We start from the raw sequence: 24,565 nt of genomic DNA, 5'->3' as shown, positions 1-24,565 counted from the left end.
AGTATTTCCCTGACAATTTTCTACCAAATGGCTTTTGCATCCATAGTTGACTTTGCCTGCATCCATTGTTTTTCTGGAGGTAACAAAATGGTGGGGATCTATTTCTATTAGTCCCCTTGTTTTTATTAGTGGGTGTTCTTCTGTGAAATAATTTGTTTTCTTTTTAAATCTGTTTCTTACTTATTCATTTGGTGTTATTAGGAACCCATGGATCTTTGTATTTAAATTCTCTGTGTTGCGATCTGTTTTTATTTTTTGATACCAATCACAAATGTGGCCAGTAGGAGCGCTTTTGAGCTAGTTTCTGTTTCCTTTCGACGTGATACACACATATCTTTGAACATGTTTTTTATACTGTCTGGACAATAAGACGCTCCAAGTTCACCTAGAACTTTCCTTATCCTAGACATAAAGTCCACCATTTTTCTCCATTAGCTTTGACTTCTTTTTAAAGGGGAAATGGTATTTCACAATGGAAGATAAACATGCTCTTTGCTTTTTGTGATGTCACTGTTTCTGTGTAATGTTAGTGACTAGAGCAGAAAAATGTGTGTGTGTGTGTGTGTGTGTACGTGTCTGCAATACATATGTCCATATTTATATACACATAAAATTACAAGTTCTTACAGATTCTTCTGAATCAAATTCAACATCACAGGATGATTGTTTTCAATTTTTATTTCAAAGCTGTATCTCTCTTTCCCATAATTTCCCAATAACATCAGTATATTCACTCATTTGCTCCAGTACTCAATTCGTGGAAAATAATTTTAGAGTTCAAAACACAATACTACTAAGTATAACTAAATTAAATAAATTTATTTTTTGGCATATTTATTTTTATGTTCTCTTTTCAGCAATGGCTGCATGAAATAATGTAATGTACATTCTTTGTATCTCTCTCTTCCTTTCTCTTTTTCTTTCTTTTTTGTTTAACTTATGATAGACTGAAATTCTCTCCACATTGATTAATATAGTCTTCATTCCTCTGACAATCTTAATACTTCGTTTTGAAGATACGCAATAATTGATTCAGCTAGAACCTAGTGAAAGTCATTGTTAATATTTTGTCATTATAAATAATGTAATAATAAATAAATATCTGCACATATTGTTTCATATTGGGAGAGGTATGTCTTCAGATAATTCCTAGGAGTAGGATTGCAGGATTAAAGGGCAAAATCATAAATGATTTCATTTACATTATGACTAATCTCTCTTTGTATGGGCTGTGCCATTTTGAACTCTGACCAGTTGTGTGTGAAAATAAGTATGTCTCCCCAACTTCAAGTTCTGAATTGTTGCTGACTTGAGAGGTGAGAAGTGTTATCTCATTGAGATTTATGCGCATTTCTTTCATCATGCATTTCTCATCTTTTCACTTTTTTTTAGGTCTATGCAAGCAGATTTTTGGTCTCTTAAGGACCTTTACCTTTTTTTAACAAAAGAAATACATTAAACATTCTTGTCAGAATAACCTAACATTATTTACACAAAGCTTTTCAGAAATTTCTTTATAGAGATGGTACACATAAAAAAACTATCTTCCCTAATACATTGTGAATTGACTCATAGCATTAGAAAAACGTGATAAATGCATGAGTGATAACTGAATCCAAATAGTAATATTATCCATTTGAACTAAAAATGCTTATGATTTCTTGCCAGTGATGAATACTTTTATATACAATCTTAAATGTGTCCCTCCATTAAGCATCTGTCTTTAAAAGCAAATTTATACTCATCACTTCATCTCTCACTCTCTGCTCTAATTTAATTCAGACCACTTATGATTATTTTAATTATTTTTAACAATTTCTTACTAAATCCCATATGGTAATGATCAAAACTTGAAAGCTTCAAAATTTTTTAAAAAATGCAAAAAGAAATATTTTAAATAAGTTTAAGAAGCCTGCTTTGAGCCCTGGTTGTCTCTTTATCCCCGTCAAAACCCCCATGCAAAGTTCCCCAAAGGACTCATTTTCTTCTCAAATGAATAATTTTTTTTTCTTATTCCTTTCAGCTGCTTTTGAAAGTAAAGGATTTATTTAAAATAATTGATTCATTTTTGAGACTGCAAAATGCTGACATTTAGACACTCATTCAACAGAATTGATGTATTTTCCCCAATTTATTTTTCAGTTGTTTATAAATGATGAGTTTTTATTTTTATTTTATTTTATTTTTTTGAAGCGGGGTCTCACCCTGTCTCCAGGCTGCGGTTCAGTGGCACAATCTCAGCTCACTGCAAACTCCGCCTCCTGGGTTCAAGTGATACTCCACCCTCAGCCTCCAGAGTACCTGGGAATATAGGTGCCCGCCACCACGCCTAGCTAATTTTTTGTTTTTTTAGTAGAGACAGGATTTCACCATGTTGACCAGGGTGGTCTCAATCACTTGACCTCGTGATCTGCCGCCTTGGCCTCCCAAAGTGCTGGGATTACCGGTGTGAGCCACCACACCCTTGATTCATTTTAACAGCCGTTTCACCTTTACTCTGTTACTTAATATTCTATTATGAAATCTTTCAAGATGCAAGGCCTGAAGCCACAAGGAACATTTATCATTAAAAAATGGAAATCATAGCACACATCCTATTGATTCAGTTGATTTTCAAAAGTTGTGCTCTTTATGAAATTGCTTCAGGGCACAATCCCAGAGTTAAAATATCAATTATATAAATCCCAAACTGAGCAAAACTAAAACTGCCTAGTTAAAAATATTTATATGAATCCATTTCCCTCAAAAAAGCATAGAAAGTGAAAAAAGCATAGGAGTAAAAAAAAAATCTATTTAAAAAAATAGATTTTGCAGAATGAAGTTCAACTAGTTATTTCTCTTAAGCGCAGATCTCCTACAAAGAAAAAAAGAGAAAACTGGTAAAAGACAAATAGATGGGAACCTTGCTGCAAATCAGGGTGGTTTCTACAGTGGCTGCAATCTTTCTACAAGGAATTTGAGTTTTCTTGCTTCAGGGTTGAAAGGAATGGTCATGATCTTAAAGGAATTGAAAGTTTTAAACCTCAGCTAGAAAATTAGGCAAAATTATAGCTGTACTAAATGTTCACATTTTGCTACCCTTTGTCTTAAATATTGGATGCACATATTTTGGGATCCAGTGATTGGCAACTCCTTGATTTGAATTCTAAATTTGTAAGTGGAGTGTTCTGTAGGTGTCAAAACATATAAATTATGTTTAATTTGAATATTTAATAAAGGATGTTTATTTTTAAAATTCAGATAGTGATAACCTCTGTTTTGGTTAGAATAATTTTGCTAACATATTACTTTATTAAATATTAATATTATTAGAAAATTATAAAATTATGAAAATAAAATAATCTGGTACTACTGCTAATTACAATAAAGTAAACAAGTAATCCTATTTAAAGTTTACAAATGTTTGCTTACAAAAGTACAGCTTTATTATTATTTGACCCTTTTGCTATGAAAATTGTATCTAATAATATTTCCATTAAAATATAATATGTATAGTTTTAGCTATGAGATCGATTAAAGTTTTACTTTGTGGCCTGATATTTTTACATAATCAGCTTTCATAAATATTTGCTAAGACCTTAAAAATAAATTTTGTTCTATCTTTTCAGTATACGCAGTTCAAACCATGACAATTGGTATGACCTTACTAATCTCATTATTTAAGGAATCCTACATGATACCAATTTGATCTGCCATGCTGTGAGTTGCAGAATACATCTCTTTCTAGAGACTTTGAGATTAGCATCACTTACAAATTGATGGAAAGTTGTCATTCCATCTTACAACAAAATATCCTGAGCAAAAGAAATATTAATGATTTTTTTTTGACCCATCATTAAACAGGGCAAACTCAAATTCCAAAATTTGTAGATACAGTCACATCCAGGAAGATATATCTCTGGAGATTTGCTTACCTAGAGAAGAAACTACAGGAATCCTTGAGCTGATAGCAGCATTGACATGGTAACTTTGAGAAGTTACTGGAAGCTCAGTGCAGACTAACTTGAAAATGAGAAATTCCTGGGGACTTCAGTCATAAAGAGGCCCCCACAATTGTTCAGGATCTTACTCAATAAATCTACACATTTTTCATGGTGGCAATTTGAGAAAGATCTTCTGATGGTGTTAGCTGAGAGAGGAAGAGAGTGGCCATCTTGACACCCATATAGAATCTTCTTCCTAATAAATGCCTAAGCTCTAGGGAAAGATAATTCATCAGGCAATTCAAAAAAATTTTCCCAGCTGGAGAAATGTGCTTTGGCCACAGCTCCATTCTTCCTGTATCATCTATAGCGAAAAAGTCAAGAGGGACAGGGTTTCAAGAAAATAGATAAGAGACTTCGCAACCAAGAAAGTGAATAGGAAACAGGAGTAAAAATGGCACACTTCTCGAAGAGAGAGAGAAGCTTTTGAAAACCACATCCCCAAGACTTAATAAGAAGATGTTGGAATATTTTCCCTTCTCCACACCCACTACCATGCCTACAAGCCTCCTGCATTCTAACTGGATTATATATGAAAAAGCTGCAAGAGAGACATCTCTGAGAAGCATTAATCAAAAAATAACAACCCAGTATTTCTCACCTTAGAAAACTGGATGAAAAGGGGCAAATTAAACCTAAGATATTCAGAAAAAAAAAAAAAGAAATAATAACTTCAGAGAAGAAATCAATGAATAGGGAACAATAGTCAAAATGAATAAAACCAAAAGCTAGTACTTTGGAAAAGATCAATAAAATTGATAAATCTCTAGTAAGGCTAACCAAAAAAAAAAAAAAAAAAAGAGAGAGAGAGAGAGAAGATACAAATTGTCAATATCAGAATTAAAAGGTCATTCATCACTAGTGATACCATGTGATCCCATGGGCATTACAACAATATAAAGAAACACTATGAACTACTCCAAGTCAAAAATTTAGTAACTTCAATGACATGGGCCAATTCCTTGAAGAAACAAAACTACCAAAACTCATGCAAGGAGAAATAGACTACTTAGACAGCCTGTATCTATTAAGGAATTAAATTAGTAGTTAAAAAACAACCCAAAAAATAAATCAGGGGGCCAAAAGAAGTTTCACTGGTGAAGTCTACCAACCCTTTAAAGAAATAACTACAATTCTACACAATCTGTTTTAGGATACAGAAAAAAGAGATTATTTTCTGACTCATTTTATTATATCATTATTACACTAAAACCAAACCAGGTAAAGACATTACAAGAAAAGGATATTACAGACCAGTATCTCTTATAAACAGAGAGGCAAAAATTCTTAACAAAATATTAACAAATCAAATCCAGCATACAAAAAATAAATAAATAAATACATCACCACCAAATGACATTCATTCCAGGAATGCAAGGCTGGTTCAACATTTATAAATCAGTGAGAGTAATTCATCGTATTAACGGAAAGATTAAGATAAACATAATTATATCAATATATGCAAAAAAGCATTTGACGAAGTTCAAGAAATGGTATATAGAAAAACCTACAGCTAAAGTTAGACTTGATATAATATTGAAAGAATGGCCACTTTTTTCCTAAAAAGGCAAAGATATCCTCTCATCACTTATCTTCAAAATTGTACTGATATCCTGGTTGTTGCATAGGCAAGAAACATGAATAAAAGGTATACAAATTTGAAGGAAGAAACAAAATTGTCTTTATATGTGGATAATATGATTTGTTATATAGAAAATAATCAAATAATTCTTCACAAAAAAACTCCCCAACTCTTCAATTAATAAGTGAGTATTGCAAGGTTTCAGGATATAAGATTAGTAAATAAATTGATTGCTTTCCTGTGTATTAGCAATGTATATTTAAAAATTTTAAATTAAAACAATACTTCTTAAACTAACATCCCTCATTCCAAAATAAAGTATAAACCTAACAAATATGTACTGGATCTGTATATGAATAATTACAAATCATTGATAAAAGTACAGAAAAAAGACCTAAATAAGCGGGTGATATTTTGTGCCCATGGGTTTAAATACTCAATTTTAAATTCTCAGTTGATCCAAAATGTAACTGTAGATTGAATGCAATTGCAATCAAAATCTCAGCAGGTTTTTTAGGAATCTACAAATTAATTTCAAAGTTTATATGCAAAGTTAAAGGACCTACAATAGCTAACAAAATCCTAAAAAGAAAGAACAAAATGAGAAGAATAACATTACTCAATTTCAAGACTCAATACAATGCCATGATTTCAAGATTGCAGTTGATTTTAGAAATCAACTATAATAAAAAGAGTATAATGTTGGCAAATGATAAACACGTTGATTAAGGGAATAGAATAGAGAGCCCAGAAATATATCCAGAAATTATGTACCCTTACTTCTATTGACAAAAATAGAAAGGCAATTCAATAGGGAATAGGACAGTCTTTAAAAACTGGTGCTGTAACAATTGGACAACTCTCTATAAAAATTATCCTAGATGTTGACCTCACACCTTATGCAAAGATTAATTCAAAATGAATCAAATATCAAAATATAATGTAAAATATAAATTGTCTAGAAGAAAATATATGAGGAAATCTGCATGACTGGGTGTTTGGTAATGAGTTTTTTGATGAGTAATTGATTCTGGGGTTGAGACAGGGAATACACAAGGTGAGTCATTGAGCATTTTGTTATTCAGAAAATGAAGTAGTGCTTAAATAACTAAATGGTGAAGGCATGTCAAAGGTACACAGAAACCAACTGAAAGAACTCTGAGAGCTTGAAACTGGAACAACTTGAGCAATATAATAAAGAATGCAGCATTAGATTGTAACATGAAAAATAAAACAATTATCCATGTGCTGGGCTAGTACATCTAAATGACTGAATAAATAAACAAATGAAGGTGAGTAAGTCCATCTTCCATGCTTAAGAATTTCAAATAAATTATTTAGCTACTACTCTTTCAAGGAAGTGGAAGATAACATCCTACCCCTTATGTAAGATGTGTCTAGTGACTTCCTACTAAACAGTACATTAGTTTTTAACTTGTGACTTTACTGAAATTGTTCATCAGATCTAGCAGCCTTTTGGATGAGTCTTTAGGGTTTTCTAGGTGTATAATCGTATCATCCATGAACAGTTTGACTTTCTCTTTTCCGATTTGGATACCCTTTATTTCTTTCACTTGCCTGATTGCTCTGGCTAGGACTTACAGTACTAGTGTGTTGAACAGAAGTAGTGCAAGTGGGGCATCCTTGTTTTGTTCCAGTTCCCAAGGGGAATGCTTTCAACTGTTCCCCATTCAGTATTATGTTGACTATGGGTTTGTCATAGATGGCTTTTATTACTTTGAGGTGAGTCCCTTCTGTGCCTATTTTGTTAAGAGTTTTTATCATAAAGGGACACTGGATTTTGTCAAATGTGTTTTCTGAATCTTTTGAGATGATAATATGGTTTTTGTTTTTAATTTTGTTTATGTGATATTTTACATTTACTGCCTTGTGTATGTTAAACAATCTCTGCATCCTTGGATGAAACCCACTTGATAATGATGTATTATCTTTTTGATGTGCTGTTAAATTCAGTTAGCTAGTATTTTGTTGGAGATTTTTGCATCTGTGTTCATCAGGGATATTGGTCTGTAGTTTTACTTTTTTGTTGTTGTTGTTGTTATGTCCTTTCCTGGTTTTGGTATGAAGGTGATACTGTCTTCATGGAATGATTTAGGGAGGATTCCTTATTTCTCCTTCTTTTGAAATAGTTTCAGCAGGATTGGTATCAATTCTTCTTTAAATGTCTGGTAGAATTCAGCTGTGAATCTATCTGGTCCTGGACTTTATTTTTGTTGGCAATTTTTTTTTGGTTTGTTTGATTACTGAATGAATCTCGGTGCTTGTTATTGGTCTGTTTGGGGTTTCTCTTTCTTCCTGATTTAATGTAGGAGGGTTTTATTCATTTCCTTCAGATTTTATAGTTTGTGAGTGTAAAGATGTTCATAGTAGCTTTGAATTATCTTTTGTATTTCTGTGGTATCAGTTGTAATATTTCCAGTTTCATTTCTAATTTAGATTATTTGTATCTTCTTTTCTTGGTTAATCTTGCTAATGGCTTATCTGTTTTGTTTATGTTTTCAGAGAACCAGCTTTTAATTTCATTTATCTTTTGTATTTTTTTTGTTTCAATTTCATTTAGTTCAGGTCTGATTTTTGTCATTTATTTTCTTCTGTTGGCTTTGGGTTTAGTTAGGGGCAGAAGTCATACAAACTTGAATAACTTGGGAGTTTCTTTTTTAATTTTATTTATTATTATTATTATTATTCTTTTGAGACAGAGTCTCTCTCTGTCACCCAAGCTGTAATGCAATGGCATGATCTCAGCTCACTGCAACCTCTGCCTCCCAAGTTCAAGCGATTCCTGTGCCTCACCCTCCCAGGGACCTGGGACTACAGGTGCACACCACCCTGCCCAGCTAATTTTCTGTATTTTTAGTAGATATGGGGTTTCACCATGTTGACCAGACTGGTCTCAAACACCTGACCTCAAGTGATCTGCCCACTTTGGCACCTCAAAATGTGGCAGGTATTTTTCACCGGTGTTGTCCCTTCCTTTATAATCTTCAAAACACTAGATGCACTTGAATTTAAATAGTGATTATGGTCTACAAATTTTGTAAATATATGCTGTCCATTTTTAAGTCTAGTTATTGGCCAGACATTGCAATGAAGTGATTTTCTGCTTTTGCAGGACCCAAAATAATTAGGTTTTAAACATTTATCTTTCACCATTAAGTAGCCGCGTACACTTATCACAACCTTTTCGTGAGGGAATAATTTTACAGATTTCTTCCACTGTGTTGTATAGAACACAGTAAGAATGAATTATATTTGGTTTCCCCAACACCAAATCTGTGTCAGTCAGAGTTCTCCAGAGAGATAGAACCAATAGGATATGTATATAGATACATGACAGGGGATTTACTCGGGGAATTGGCTCACACAATTATGGTGGCAAAGAAGTCCCGTGACAGGCCGTCTGCAGGCTGGAGAGCCTGAGATGCATGTAGAATGGCTTGTTTCAAGTCCAAGGCCTCAGAACCTGGTAAGCCTAAGGTCAAAAGCCTTGGGACTAAAGGACAAAATAGGGTAAGTTGAGGCCAAAGACTGAGAAGCCTGGAGGTCTATGTCTAAAGTTAAAGAAGAAAAGTCTTCCTTGTTCTTAGAGAGAGACCAATTCATCTTCTGTATTTGCTGACTCTGAGCCCTGGCCTATTGGATGGTACCCATCAACATTGAAGATAGATCTTCCCCATACAGTCCACTTAACCTCAAACACTAATCTCTGGAAACAACGTCACGGATACAAACCTGGTAATGCATTACCACGTTTCTAGGTATTTCTTAATCCAGTCAATACCTAAAATGGAGTCCACAAGTCTACCCTTTGCCGAGTTTCTACTCATACACACCTCATTAAACCACACTTAATTTCCAAATGACCACAATAACAAGGTAACAGTTCCACCTAACGTGGTGCAAATTGATGCAACTATACTGTGTAAAAGCAAAAACACAATAATTAGGGATTTTAATATTTAGGGATTTTTGATCATTCAGGATTTCAGGGTTTAGAACTGTGTGTTGTGGGATTATGATCAGTACATGGTGTGAGTAATAAATTGACTCAATATTCCTGCAACTTCTAAACTTTCCTAGTATAGAAATTTGTTTTTGAAAGAGCTTCTATCCCTCTTACATTTCCTATAGTATTTTCTGTGAATTTTAACACTATTCTGTTTGATGTATAAATCTTTTCATTGTAGATTCTAATGTGTATCAGTTTAAATTTCCTTTTCTTTTTTTTTTTTTTTTTTTCTTTTGAGATGGAGTCTTGCTCTGTCACCCAGGCTGGAGTGCAATGGTGTGATCTTGGCTCACTGCAACTTCTGCCTCCTGGTTTCTGGGTTCAAGCTATTTTCCTGTCTCAGCCTCCCGAACAGCTGGGACTACAGGTGCAAGCCACCACGCCTGGCTAATTTTTGTACTTTTAGTAGAGACAGGGTTTCACCATGTTGGCCGGGATAGTCTCGATCTCTTGACCTTGTTATCCACTTGCCTTGGCCTCCCAAAGTGCTAGGATCACAGGCGTGAGCCACCGCACCCAGTTCAATTTAAATTTTCTATTTGCGTATATTGAATTGAAACTTGTCTGAAACTTTGTTCTTTCATTAGTTGACTTGATCTTATCGAATTGTTTTAAGATTTAGTGGCCAGTAAGTATCTTACAGTAATGCTATTTTTAGCTTCAAATTTTAGACATTCTACAAAAGAGAAACTCTTTCTGCGCTTTGGAAGAAAAATTAGTAACAATTTACTGACCAGGGACAATAACACTTAAAACTATTTTAAAGAATCAATCAAATTAAGACAAACATGAGTATGTAGAATTACATTAAGAGACTATATGAAGATATTATGTATTCTTATGCAATGAGATTTTTGGTTTATGTTTTTCTCTGACATTGATTATTTGACTTACATTTGGGCATCACAGAGTGTTCCTTTGCCTCAAGAGCACAGTTTCTAAAATTTATCCTTAAATTTTCCAATGATACTTTTTTAATCTCAAATTTTGTGATTTGGACGTATATTCCTATCATGGAACTATATGCCTTAAGTCATTTTACAATACTGTGACAAAAAGACTTGTGGCTATTTCTTTGTTTTACAGGAGAAAAAAAGTACCCAGAGATTCTACCAGAATCAAAATTACCAATCACAATCATGAAAAACACAAAAAAATTTCATTACTATATTTATAAATGTCACACATGGTATGGTTGTATCTAACTGGTTAACAAAATCAAAATATTTCATGAAAATCATATAAAGATAGACTTTCAAATCCTAAGCAAATCTAGTCCACTGCATCCTGTATGAGCTTATGGAGTACCTTGTCTTGAACTTGGTATCTACTTGCTTTATATGTGTTTTCTTAACACGTTTAACCAAATAATATGGAGCAGGGTTGGTATCTACATTTTTAAAATCCCACATATCACATTATAAACCATTATATATTCAGTACACATTTGAAGAAATAGTTGTGAAGCTAAATTCAAGGGTAAAATTTGCATATCATGATTTATTTCTAAAATGTTTTCATTTGCTTGTATTAGAACTACTAATAAAAATTTAAAAATGACTAATATGAATTTCTGATACTTTCTTTTTTCTGTACAAAATTGTTTGATAAATTTATTAATGAGCCACGATGTCCAAAGAGTAGAGCTTCCAAAAGACAAGCAGCAACTAAAGGCCTGGATGATCTACAATCTAGGTAAGCAATTATAAACAGATACATGTAAATCATTAACATGTGCCTGTGATAGTCACAGATATCTTCATTAAAATACCTTTTTAATGATCAACTTATGTTGTTGGAGACATGTATATTTCTATGGAAATATACATGTAAGCACTCAAATAAATTCCTAACTCATTTCCCTTCCAAAGTCAATATTCACATTGCTGCCACATTGCCCATCCTTAACAGCTTTCCTCATTACTGAACATCGATCAGTTGAAAGATTGCTATGTGCAAGGCACTATTTCAGAGTTTAAGGACAATAAAAAGCATAATAAGATATAGTTCTTGCCTTTATTAAAGTAGTTCAATGTTCTATCATTTTCTGGGTGACTCTCAGTTCCTTATCTGTAAAATAGTGATTTATAATAGAACCTACTTGGCTACCTCATTCATTCATTCATTGATTCAAGTGCTCAAATCATTCTTCATTTTTTTTCATAGCACTAGTATGTGAAAGGCACTGTTTTCTCATTCTGAATATAATAGTGGCTAAAAGAGGTAAAATCCTTGACATTGTGAAATATACTTAGGTGAATAAAATAGACAATATTCAAATAAGTAAATACAACATACAAGTTTGGACATGGATAAATCCTAGGAGAAGAATAAAGTCAGGCAAAAGGTTAGATATTAAATGCAGAAGAGAGAAAATGTTTCAAAATTAGGGAGGCCTCTCTAAATGATACCTAAAAGAAATGAGGAAGCAAGAAATATGAGGGATATTTCAGGCAGAACAGAAAAATGCAATGGCTCAGAGATTAAAAAAAAAAATGCTCAGCATGGTAGAGTCTTATTGAGAGACAAATGGTAAGTCAGGACAGCAGGAACAGGGGACTGAAAGGGAAAGTGATGGAAGATGAAACCAGAATCATGAGCAGGGCCAGCTCCCACAGGGCCTAAAGGGCCTTAGTTAGGGACTTGAATCTCAGTCTAAAGGAACTGGAAAGTCACTGGAGGGCTTGGAGAAGAAACGGTTCGTGATTTCATTTATTTTTCTTAAAAGATCACATATGTTGATATGTGTAGAATAAGCCACAGATAGTGTATCAGATGGAGTCCCTGCTGGGCACAAATGACACACTCATATTGGCTAGATTGAGAATAACTTAATAATAGGACTGTTCATAAAGATGTAGCCAATTAGCAAACTATAGTGCATTAAACCAAGGCCAGTAACTGGGAGATTTTTACCACTCCTAAAACCAAAGGACAGGGGAATGAAGATGCTAGTGAAATGAGAAGAGAAAGGCTTGTGTGAAGAGGGGTGTCTGGTAGAAATTGAAACCCTGCATTTAGGATCTGGTCAACCTGTGGTCACTCTGCATGGGATGATCCTGGGAATTAATCTCTCCCTTCACACCCCTCCTGGCCCATAACTCTCACTGATGCCCTCCCCCCTGCCTGATTGTTGACCAAACCAAATGCAATTTAGAATGCAAGGGAGCCTAATGGTGCGTCCATTCAGGTCAGCCTCAGGAGACACAGGCCAGGGCAAAGAGGTTGATGAATAGATCTGTAGAGGAAAATGGAAGCTATCCAGTATTAGGGCAGAATTGGAAGAAGAAGACCTAGTTTTAAAAACTTGGAAAGTTCCAGGCAAGATATTTTGGAGACTTCAATGATCATGGTAAGAATACAGATGGTGAGAAATTATGGGACATTTTGGTGGCCACCAAAAGAACTTGTTGTGGATTCTAAATGACAATGAAAAAGAACAATCAGGGATTGTGGCTGGCTTTTACTTTGAACTACTGGGTGGATGGTGTGCTCTTTGGTGAGATAGGAAAAAAGGAGGTATGGGAATGTATTTTGGTAGGGGAGAAAAACAGAGAAACTCCTCTGAATATTTTAACTTTAAATTAGACATCCAAATGGAGGTTCTGAGCAGGTGGTTGGATATTTTTGTCTGTAGCTCAGAAAGAGATTGGAGTTGGATATGTAAATCTTGAAGTCACAAGCACATAGATAGTATTTAAAACCATGACAATGAGTGTCGATAAAGAAGATAAAGAGTCCAAGGTTGGGACATTCCAACAATTAGGGATTGAGAAGAGGAAAATATCTTGAAATAGAAACTTAGAAGGAGTATACAATTATATGGGAGAAAAACCAGGTCTCAGAGACAGGAGAATAAAGAGATTCAAGAAGAAGAGAAGAGTTTTTAAATGTAAAGAGAACAGTGCCTTAAATATAGCTGGACTGGGAAAAGAAAGTTACCTACTGTGATTATCATAAGAGCTCAGACTTGGATTTAGCTAAATTAATTTGAATCAAATTGCAGGCCCTTATTAGGAGTTTGACCTGGGGCTGCCTTTCTAAGTATCAATTTCTTCAGTCACAGAATAGTGGGGAGTTAAGGGTAAGTTCATTTCTCTTGTATTCTATCAAAGTGCAAATAAGATTATGTGTGTCAGATGAGTTTTATAAATAATTTTCCAAAGAATTCACAAAAAGTACAACTTATTTCTGATTTGAGAATTAAGAAAGAATTTATTATGGAGGTTGCCTTTGAGACAAAAATGAATAAAATCTTGTCAAACAGTTGGGAAAAAAAGAATTTTGAGCATCAGAGAAAAAACATGAACAAAGACCCAGCAATTATGAAATATGGGGCTCATTTAGAAGAATAGCAAGTTACATAATTTTTTTCTGGAAATTAGGTGTGGATAGTGGGCCATGTGTTGGGAAACTAATAAATGACATGCTAAATAATTTGGATTTTATTTTGCAGACAGTAGAAAAACCATTCATGATTCTTGAGTAGGTGATTAAGCTAATCAGAACAGGGCTTTGAAATTTAGTATGCTGTGGTAAGTAGATAGTATTGGAATGAGGAATGGTGGGTATTTAGTTGAATATACAGCTAGGGTTTGGGACATTTTATTCATAAGTCATTCATTTGGCTTAAAAAACATTACTTGTGATACTTAGTACAACCCACTGGGCACACAAATGCATATTAAATGTGCATTTTATGTATGTATTCAATGCAGGCAAGAGAGGATCCTGAGACCAGGGCTCTGCCAGTGTTTTTTGTAGAAGATCCTGATTACCTAATGAAACCAGAATGCCATAAATGCCATCAGTTTTGCATGCCTGGACAAGATAATCAAGAAAAATATATCATACTTGCTTGAGTAGGGTGAAGAGGGTGCTGTGCTACTGTTAGCATGTAGTGAGAGGCAAGGTAATTCATTTTGAAGAGAGTGATAATAATGTTGTTAATTGTCCAAAATCTTTAAGCAGAGAAGCCAAGCCCTTGTCCTTGATATATGGCTGATACGGTAGAATAAAACCACTGATTTGAAAGGCAGTTTTGGTGTGGCCACAGATTAGGAAACATTAGGAAAGTCACTTGTTTTAATATGGGCTGGTTAGCTCATTTGTACAGAAATAATTGAATTAGTGTTCTTATTATAGAGTCTCAAAAAGGATATAAGTTTTTTGAATCGGTTTTTTCAGTTTTAACCATGGACGCCTTGTAAAATGTAAAATCTAGAAACATTACTGGCAGGAATACATGGCAAAAACATTATGTTAAATGTTGCTCTAGATATTTCATAAGGCCAGATGGATCAAAGAAAATGCACAGACCTTACATATTGATTTTATATTCTAGCTCTACCATTTATCAGGTGATTAGCTGTGAGTTCCTGACGTAATTTTATGACATTCCATTTTCTCTTCTGTAATATGTATATTAATATTATCTATTCCTTAATATTGTCTTAATGATCAGTTTCATGTACCCAAATTAATCAGTGCAATCAATGTCTGATTCTCACTTGGCTCCTGTAAAAGTTACTGAAGGGCAACCAATATTTTGTTATTATTATTATATTTAGTTGAGTTTAAATTTATTGTTTTCAATCATGATATGGGAGATTAAGTATCCATGAATTTTTAAATGTTTAATAAAATATAATTTATATACCATAAAATGCAACCATTTATAGGGTACAGTTCTGTGGATTTTTATTATGGACATAGATTTAAGCAAGTATCACCACAATCTAAGTTTTGGATATCTTCATGATTCAAAAAAAAAAAAAGGACTGTGTTCATTAGCAGTCATTACCACTTCCTCCCAATAACACTCTCCAACCTAGACAACTGCCGTCCTACATTTTGTCTCTACAGATTTTCCTATTCTGGGTATTTGATATAAATTAGATCGTTAAATATGTTGTATATTGCTACTAGTTTCTCTCACTTAAGATATGTCTTCAAGATTCATCCATGTTGTAGCATGTGCCAGTACTTTATCCTTTTTTATTGCCAAATAATATTCCAACTATGGTTATATCACATATTTTTTTGGCCATCAGTTGATGGACTTTTTTTCTATTTCTTAGCTACTGTAAATAATGTTGCTATGAACTATCACATACAAGTGTTGCATGGACAAATGTCATTATTTCTTTTGGTCACTGACTTAGGAGGGAAATTTCTGGTTTATATGATAACTCTGTATTTAACATATTAAAGAACTGTCACACTGCTTTCCAAAGCACCACATGCTTTTACATTTCCACCATCAGTGCATGATAGTTCTGATTTCTCCACATTTTCTCCAACACTTGTTACTTTTTATTACAGCTATCTTAATGAATGTGGATTAGTATTACATTGTGCTTTCAAGTTGCATTTCCTCAGTGACTAATGATTTTCAACAACTTTTCTTGTACTTATAGAGCATTTGAATATCTTCTGTGAAGAAATATCTATTCAAATCCCCTGCCTATTTTTAATTTTTTTAAAACTGATTTATCAGAGTACTTTGTATATTCTGAATTCACATCTCTTGCTCACTGTATGATTTGCAAATATTTTCTTTCATTCTATGGGCTCTATTTTCACTTTCTTCATGGTGTTCTTAATACAGAAAAAAAATTAAATTTTAAGAGGCCCAATTTGTTTACTTTTTCTAATGTGACTTGTGCTTCTTGTGTTATATTTCAGAAACCATTGCCTATACCAAGGTCATGATTATTTACTCGTATGTTTTCTTCTATGAATATTATAGTTTTGTGATAAATTTAGATAGATAACATATTTTGAATTAACTTTTTACACTATGTAAAATAGAAGTCCAAATTTATTCTTTTGCATATAAATAGCTGCCTGTGCACTATTGAAAAGACTGTAATTTCCCCATTGAATTGTCTTGGTACTTTTGTAGATAATGTTGACCATACATGCTAGGGTTTATTTCCGGACTTTCAATTTCATCCCATTGATCTATATGTCTTTCTGTATGCCAGTACCATGCTGCCTTGATTATGGTAGTTTTCTAGTAAGCTATGAAATTAAAAAGTCTGAGTTCTGTAACTTTTTTCTTTTGTAATATGTTTTAACTATTCTGGGTTCCTTAAATTTCTATATGAATTTTAGGATAAACTTGTCTATTTCCACCCTGCCAAGCCCCAAAACAAACATAAATTTGGCTGGGATTTTGAAATAGTTTGTATTGAATCTGTAAATAAGCTGGGGATTATTAGTAGCTTAATATTAAATTTCCCAATTCATGCACATGTAACGTCTTTCTATCTAATCTTTAATTTTTTTCAACAGTGTTTTGTAATTTTCAGTGTGTAAGCTTTGTACATCTTTTACCTAATTTATTCCTGGATTTTTTTAATGCTATTGACATGTAACTTTTTTCTGATTTTATTTTTGAATTGTTGATTGCTAGTGAATACATGAATTTTGTACATTTATCTAGTATCCCACAAAATTGCTGAACTTCTTTATCATGTAGCTTTTCTTTGCTTATAATGTCATTGATTTGAATATCGGGGAGTACTACTCATACAATTGGTTGAGACATTAGAAAAATTTGTGACAAATAATACTCATAATTTAAATTTTTGATATAATTCATTAGTAAAGACATCTGGTTCTGAATTTTTCTTTGTAGGGAGTATTTCAATTACTAATTCAATCATTTTGCTTGTTATAGGTCTTCTTTAGATTTTCTGTTTAACCTTGAATTAGTTTTCATAGTATTTCTTTCCGAGAATTCTTTCTTCTAAGTTACTTAATTTTTGTCATATAGTTTTTAGTGCTCTTATAATTTGTAAAATATTTCTGTAAGATTGTTCATTATGTCCCTTTTTCATTTTGGATTTCAATAGTTGCATCTTTTCTCTTTTAGTCTTGATTAGTCTAGCTAAAGATTTCTTAACTTTGTCGATCCTTTAAAATAATCAACTTATAGTTTTATTGATTTTTCTCTGTTATCTTTTTATTCTTTATTTTATTCATTTCCACTCTATTTTTTATTATTTTCTTCCTTCTGTCTGCTTTGGGGGGACTATATTGTACTTGTTTTTCTAGTTTTTTAAATTAGAAGGTTGGGTTATTGATAGGGGACATTTTTAAAAAATATAAGTGGTAAGAGCTACAAATTTCCCTCTACACACACTTTTACTTGCATCTAATCATGTTCATAGGTTATTTTTTTTTGTTTTTTTATTCTCAAAGTATTTTCTAGTTTTCCTTGTGATTTCTTTTTTGATCAGTTGCTTATTTGGTGGCATCTGGTTTAATTTCCATATATTTATAAAATTTAAAATTTTCCCCTGTTGTTAATTTCTGTTGAAATACCTGTGATCAGAAAACATAACTTTTATTATTTCAAACCATTAAATTAATTGAAGTTTGTTTTATGGCATAACATAGGGCCAATGTGCTAGACAATGGTTCATGTACATTTGAGAAGAATGTGTATTCTGTTACTGGGCAGAGTATTCTATAGATGCCTCTTAGGTATAGTTATAGTATTCTTCGAGTCTTCTATATTTGGTTAGCTGTTTTATCCATTACTGAAAGTATAGTATTGAATTCCCCAACTATTATTTATAAATTTTCTCTGTCTCCCTTTAATGCTATGTCTTATGCTTAATGTATTTTGGAGCCATAATCTTTTTATCATTATAAAATGTCTTTCTTTATCTGTAGTAACACTTTTTGTTTTAAAGTCAATTTTGTCTGAATTAGTATATCCACTTCAGCTCTCTTTTGGTTACTACTTAGCATGTTTTCCCATTCTTTCTCTTTAAACTATCTATGCCTTTTAATCTAAAGACTGTCGCTTGGATAGTTAGATCACGTTATTTGTTTCCCCATTCTGCCAATATTTGCCTTTTGGTTAAAGTACTTAATTCATTGAGATTTAATGTAATTATAGAAATGATGTTATTTACATCTACCATTTTGCTATTGGTGTTCTATATGCCTTATGTAGCTTTTTCCCTCTATTTATCAATTATTGCCATATTTTGTGTTAGTTTTTTTTTTTTATGTATCATTGAAATTTCTGTGTGCTTTTTAACCTTCTTTTTTCTTTGAGCAACCACCTCAGTGGCTGATTTGTGGCTTATAATTAATATTTGATTTAAAACAATACAGTATATAGGTACTAACTTAATTTCAACAGCATGCAAAACTTTGACCCAAAAGAACCTTGTTTTCTCCTCCTTTCTTGTGGTATTATTGTCCTACAAAGTACATCTTTATATATCACAAGTCTATCAAACAAGTGTTATAATTATTGCTTTATGTCTTTTTTTAAAACAGATATAAGGAAAGAATTACAAACAAAAGTTTGTACTGTATTTCTGTATTTGCCTACATAGTCACCTTTTAACAGTATTCTTTATTTCTTTGCCTGAATTTAGGTGGTCAACTAGTTTCCTTATATTTCAACATGGTATTCATGCAAATCTGATAGTGATACCTTCTCTTAAGTTGTTGTTAATCTGGAAATGTCTTTATTTTCCCTTAATTTTAGAACGAGAGTTTTGGTGACTGTGATAGTATTTGTGGAAATTCTCTTTCTTTTGACATTTTGAAGGTGTTATTCCATTGTCTTTGTGCTTTCATGGTTTTGGATGAGAAATCAGTTGTTAATCTTAGTGAGACCTCTGCATGATAGTCTTCTTTTACTGCTTTCCTGTCTTTCTGTTTGTATTTGGATTTTTTCAATTTGAACATCATGTGTCTAGGCATGAATCTCTTTTAGTTTATCCTATTTAGGGATCACTGAGCATCTTGAAAGTGTATATTCACATCTTTAATCAAATTTGGAAAAAAAAATTGAGCCCTCATTTCTTCAAATAGTCTTTCTGTGAATTTCTCTCTCTTCTGTTTTCCTAAAACTACTAGAAAACCTGTGTATGTTAGCATACTCAATGTCACACATTTCTCTGAGGCTTTATTCAAGATTTTTATACTTTTGCTTTTGGTTCCTTAGACTGGATTATCTCTATTAAACCATTTTCAAGTTCACTGATTCTTTCTCAGTGTTATTGAGCATTTCTATTTACATTTCAGTTATTATAATTTTTAATTCCAAAATGTCTTTTTTATTCTATTTTATAATTTGTCCATATTAATATTCTCTATCTGAGGAAAAATTGTTATTATATTTTCTTTACATCATTTTTTTTTTTGAGACAGAGCCTTACTCTGTTGCTCAGGCTGGAGTACAGTGGTGCAATCTCATCTTGCTGCAACCTCTGCCTCCTGGCTTCAAGCAATTCTCCTGCCTCGGCCTCCCAAGTAGCTGGGATTACAAGCATGTGTCACCATACCTGGCTAATTTTTGTATTTTTATTAGAGACAGGGTTTCATCATGTTGGCCAGGGTGGTCTCAAACTCCTGATCTCAGGTTATCTACCCACCTTGACCCCCCAAAGTGCTGGGATTACAGACATGAGCCACCATTTCTGTCCTTTACTTCTTTAAATATGGTATTTTTTACTTCTTTGATCATATTCCTAGCAGCTGATTTAAAACCGTGATTACTACACCTAAATCTGAATCCCCTCATGGACATTTTTCATTCACTGTTTTTATTTCTTTTGTATGTGTCATGCTTTCCTATTTCTTTGCACTTCTTATATTTTCATGCCGAAAAACGACATTTTAGATAATACATTGTAACTATTTTGGTATCTGATCTTTTCTTATCCCCCAAAGTTTGTTGTTGTTAAAGAATTTTATGTTGTTGTTGTTCTGTTGTTGCTGCTTATTTGTTCAACAGTTTTCCTGGATTAATTCTGTAGATTCAGTATTTAATGTAATATGCAGCCACTAAACTCTATTAGATTATTTTTAGGTGTTATTTTTACCTTAAGTCTAGCTTCCTAGTGATCAGCCCAAGGTTACTATAATTTAAGAGTCTGTGAGTGATTGTTCAGAAGATTTCCTAAAAGACTTTGCTTTTGTACCTCTCTCCTGTCAAAAGGATCTATGTGAAAAGGCATGCCTTCAAGCTTCAGGTAGTTTACAATACAGTTTTCACTTTCACTTTCTGCTTGCATGAGACCTCAGTATCAACAAGAGATTTGTGGGAATTCCTAGTTTCTGAAGTCTTTCCTAAACAGGCACATAGATCCCTAGGAATATGTGGGAGTTTTTCAAAGTTCCCTATGGTTATATAGCTCTCTTTTATTCCCTTTTAAATTCCTGGCAAAGCTCTTGTTTGATCTACCAGAATTCATAGCCTTTGACAGTTGTGATATTGCCAGTAAACTTTTATGATTTTGGCATGTCCTGTGTATAGGGAATTCCCCGCACCTTTTCACAGACATTTGACTCAAATCAAATAACCATCACTCTAGAATAGGGAATTTTCAGAGAGCAGCAAATTTAGGCAAAATATTAAAAGTACTTCTGGAAATGGTGCTTTTAACACAGTTCCAAAATGGCTCAGTCTTTCCTCTTGCTAAAACACAACTGGCTAAAAGGCAGCTTTTTATGTTTTCCATGCTACCATGATAGAGAAAGAGGAAGTTAAAACATCACAGACTGCTGTCTTAAGGTTCAGTAATTTCTCTTCCATGGGCAATGTCCAGTTTGTTACTTGGCTTTGGTCAATTTATAGAGTTCTGAAATGATTAAATTTAGTTTTTTTCCCAGTATTTTTATTATTTTTGTGGGAAAGCCATGCCTGAGGTCTTCATTTCAACATTCTTGAAGTTGATTTTTTGTGATTTATTTGTAGAAGTCTATTCCTGTATTCTTAGTAATGTTCTCATTGTTATTTTTATATCTACCTGAACATGACAGAATCAGTTTATTAAAGTTGTGAGATTACATATTTACACATATATATACTATATATGTATATATGCGTGTGTGTATTTGTGTATTTTCAAACCTAGAATATTATTATAATACTATTGCCATAATAGAATTTGAAAGAAATAAAAGAAAAAATTATCATACTTTTAAGTAGTGTGCTTGTATCTACCTTGTCACACTAACAAAGTTACAAATGATATGTGTAAGAGAAGAAAAAGTACAGCAGATTTATCCTAAGTATATGAGCTGGTGCTTCATCTAGAATTCCTGTAGAATAGGGGCTATATAATACTAATTAGACATGATCTGGAAGCAGGTTGTTTGGTAGCCCTGAAGGGACTCTCCTTGTTACAGCAGCCACATGCACATTAGACTACTTAAGATATAATTTTCTTTCCAGCAAATATAAAATGACAGAGGAGTAGCGGACACTCCATCTCCCCTCTGGGCCCTAAATGGTACTTATCTAATGGTCTCTTATAAATGCATATTAGCATTTAGGGTTTATGCATATTAGCATTTAGGATTAATATAGGGTTCACTTTAAACTGTAGATCCCATCTTCATTTTTATGGAAATTATGTAAACCAGCATATTTTCTTATTATGACTATATTGGTAACTATAAAACAAAATCGAAATATGCTTTATTAACAAAGTTTTCTATTTTGATACTTACTGTGTTGCTTCCATTATGTGAGACTATTAAGTCTTCCTGCGGGTTAACTTGTTTTTAGCAAACATTTAAAACATAAAATCATGACCAAGTGCTAAATATTTTATGGTCTACACTGACTCACACTTTCCTGGTACAAAATTTGAGAATGTTTACCCCCGAAAACTTGGTTGACCAAGCATAGTTACATAAAATTGATAAGACTTCTTATAAACCAACTGTCCATAAACATAATTCACTCATTACTAAAAAAAAATCTTATTAATTATAAAAGATGAAGAAATAAAAGCTAGAAGGGACCATCAGCATATACCTATTAAAGTCCATAGATATAGATGTCCCAAAGTGGTAAGACAAGAAATCAATGTCAGAAATTAATAGAATATATTATAAAATATATTCTTAGACTTAATCGAATTAGGCATCTGGTTTTCTTTAAGGAAGTTTCTTTTCATATACAGGTTAAGGATGGCTTGGCTATGCCTTGAAGAAGACTCACAGCCAACGTGGACTATTTCTTAACAACCTCTGTCAAAATCCCTCTGGACAATGGGTAAGTCTTAGCTATGACATATACTTTCCTCTAATTTTTTATAAAAATTATGTAGTTGTAACTTGACTATTTTTAAAAGTAGTCCTAATTATCTTTCCCAAATTCGACTTTTATCACTCCTCTGAATGACATTTCGCGTTTTCTAACTTACCAGGGTCTATATTTTTTAGGGGTACTTTTTACTTATCTTTTACTGTGTTACACCTCTGTGTCAGTTAAGATTATAAGTTATTCTGATTATAAGTTATAATCAGTTACGATTATAAGTATATTCTGTTAATATACAGAATTTGAATAACTTAAAACTGTAGATGTATATTTCTCCCTTTATGTTACACATCCATTGTAAGTGAGCAGAAGGATCTACTCAGTAATTGTTCAAAGATCAAGGCCGATTAATCAGAGGCTAGCTTGAGTCCCATTAGTCACAGTACCAAATGAAAAAAGAGATCACTGGAGTGTCTTGCAGAGGCTACCAAATACTGAACTGAAAAGAAACACACACCATTTTCACTTTCAGCTCTTTGTACAAAACCAGTTACTTGGGCTCAACTGCTCATGAATATGGAGGGGGAGATGGTAAATAAGTGCAATTCTACGATACACTTTCAAAAGTATAGAGCTTGAAATATTTAGGGGGAAGGAAGAAATATTTGTATAAACCAGAGTCTCTTTACAACTTTAATACATGCAAGCATCAGTCTGGAGAAAAGCTAGGTCACTTAGAAAAAAAAAGTTACTCAGAAAATGGGAAAATTTTAATTTAGTAAATTACTTGTAAGTCTTCTGTGTTTTTATTATGTTCTTGTTTTCTCAATTCTTAGATAAGATTATTACCTATTATTAAAGGCTATTTGAATTTTATGCAATATATTCTTAGACTTTCAGGTGAAAATATGACAGGGGAGCACTGTTTTGAGTTCAAATGAGAGTATCTGCATAATTTAACTTATAGAATTGCAATGCTTAAGAGAATATCAGTGGTGGGCAGGAAAAAAAGTATACCAAATCAAGTTAACCCATTTATGCTTGAAGTTGCAATTTGTTTGAGTTTTTGCAATGAGACCTTGGTGATGACCTTGAGCAGCAGGATGTAAATAAGTCCCACATGCCTAGTGATCCAATAATGGAACGCTAGGCATGAATTTGTTTAAAGAAGAAAAAAAAATAAAATTATTCTGGGAACATAAGACAGTCCCAAAAGGAATTTGGTTGTCTAATAAATGAAGGTGTTTTGGAAAAAGGAAAGGTCATTAAGTCTAGTTTTGGTCAAAGAAAAAATAATGTAAGAGATGATTTGCAATCACTTTAATACATGCAACACAGTAAAATTCTACAATAATGCATATATTTATTACATTATTATAGGCCAACAATCATATTCTCATCAAGTTTTTTGAATAGCATAGCGTATTATAAATTTGGTGTGATAGGATTATTTAAGTCTTAAAATACATCATCATACTGAAGAAATTGTGTTCGTCACCATACAGGTCTATGAGCAGATTGAAGATGATTTTCCTGTTTTCAATATTCCAGCCACTCTATTCAAATTTCAAGATGATTTTCTTATTCTTACCCATCTCAACCACCCTAGCCAAAGCTTTAGAGAGAAAAGCATCTTATAGTCAGTACCTGAAGATATCTACATAATGTAATATAGTTTGTGTTTAATATACTATGTAATATATAAATTTCCCAATTATGTTATGCTTAATCATTTTGGAGATACTTTTTTATTATGTACAATACGAAACTCTATATAGTAGCAGAAGAAATAGTGAGGAAAGCAAAAAAATTTAAAGTTTATATTTTCATGTCAACTTGTCCGTGCAATGACTAATCATAATGGAGAATCACACTTCCAATTATTTTGAGAAATCTCCTTTACCTTTATAATCATAGCAACATTATCGCCCCACAAC

Source organism: Theropithecus gelada, chromosome 15, assembly GCF_003255815.1.
Source record: "Theropithecus gelada isolate Dixy chromosome 15, Tgel_1.0, whole genome shotgun sequence".
NCBI lineage: Eukaryota > Metazoa > Chordata > Mammalia > Primates > Cercopithecidae > Theropithecus > Theropithecus gelada.
This window is presented reverse-complemented; position numbering follows the sequence as displayed.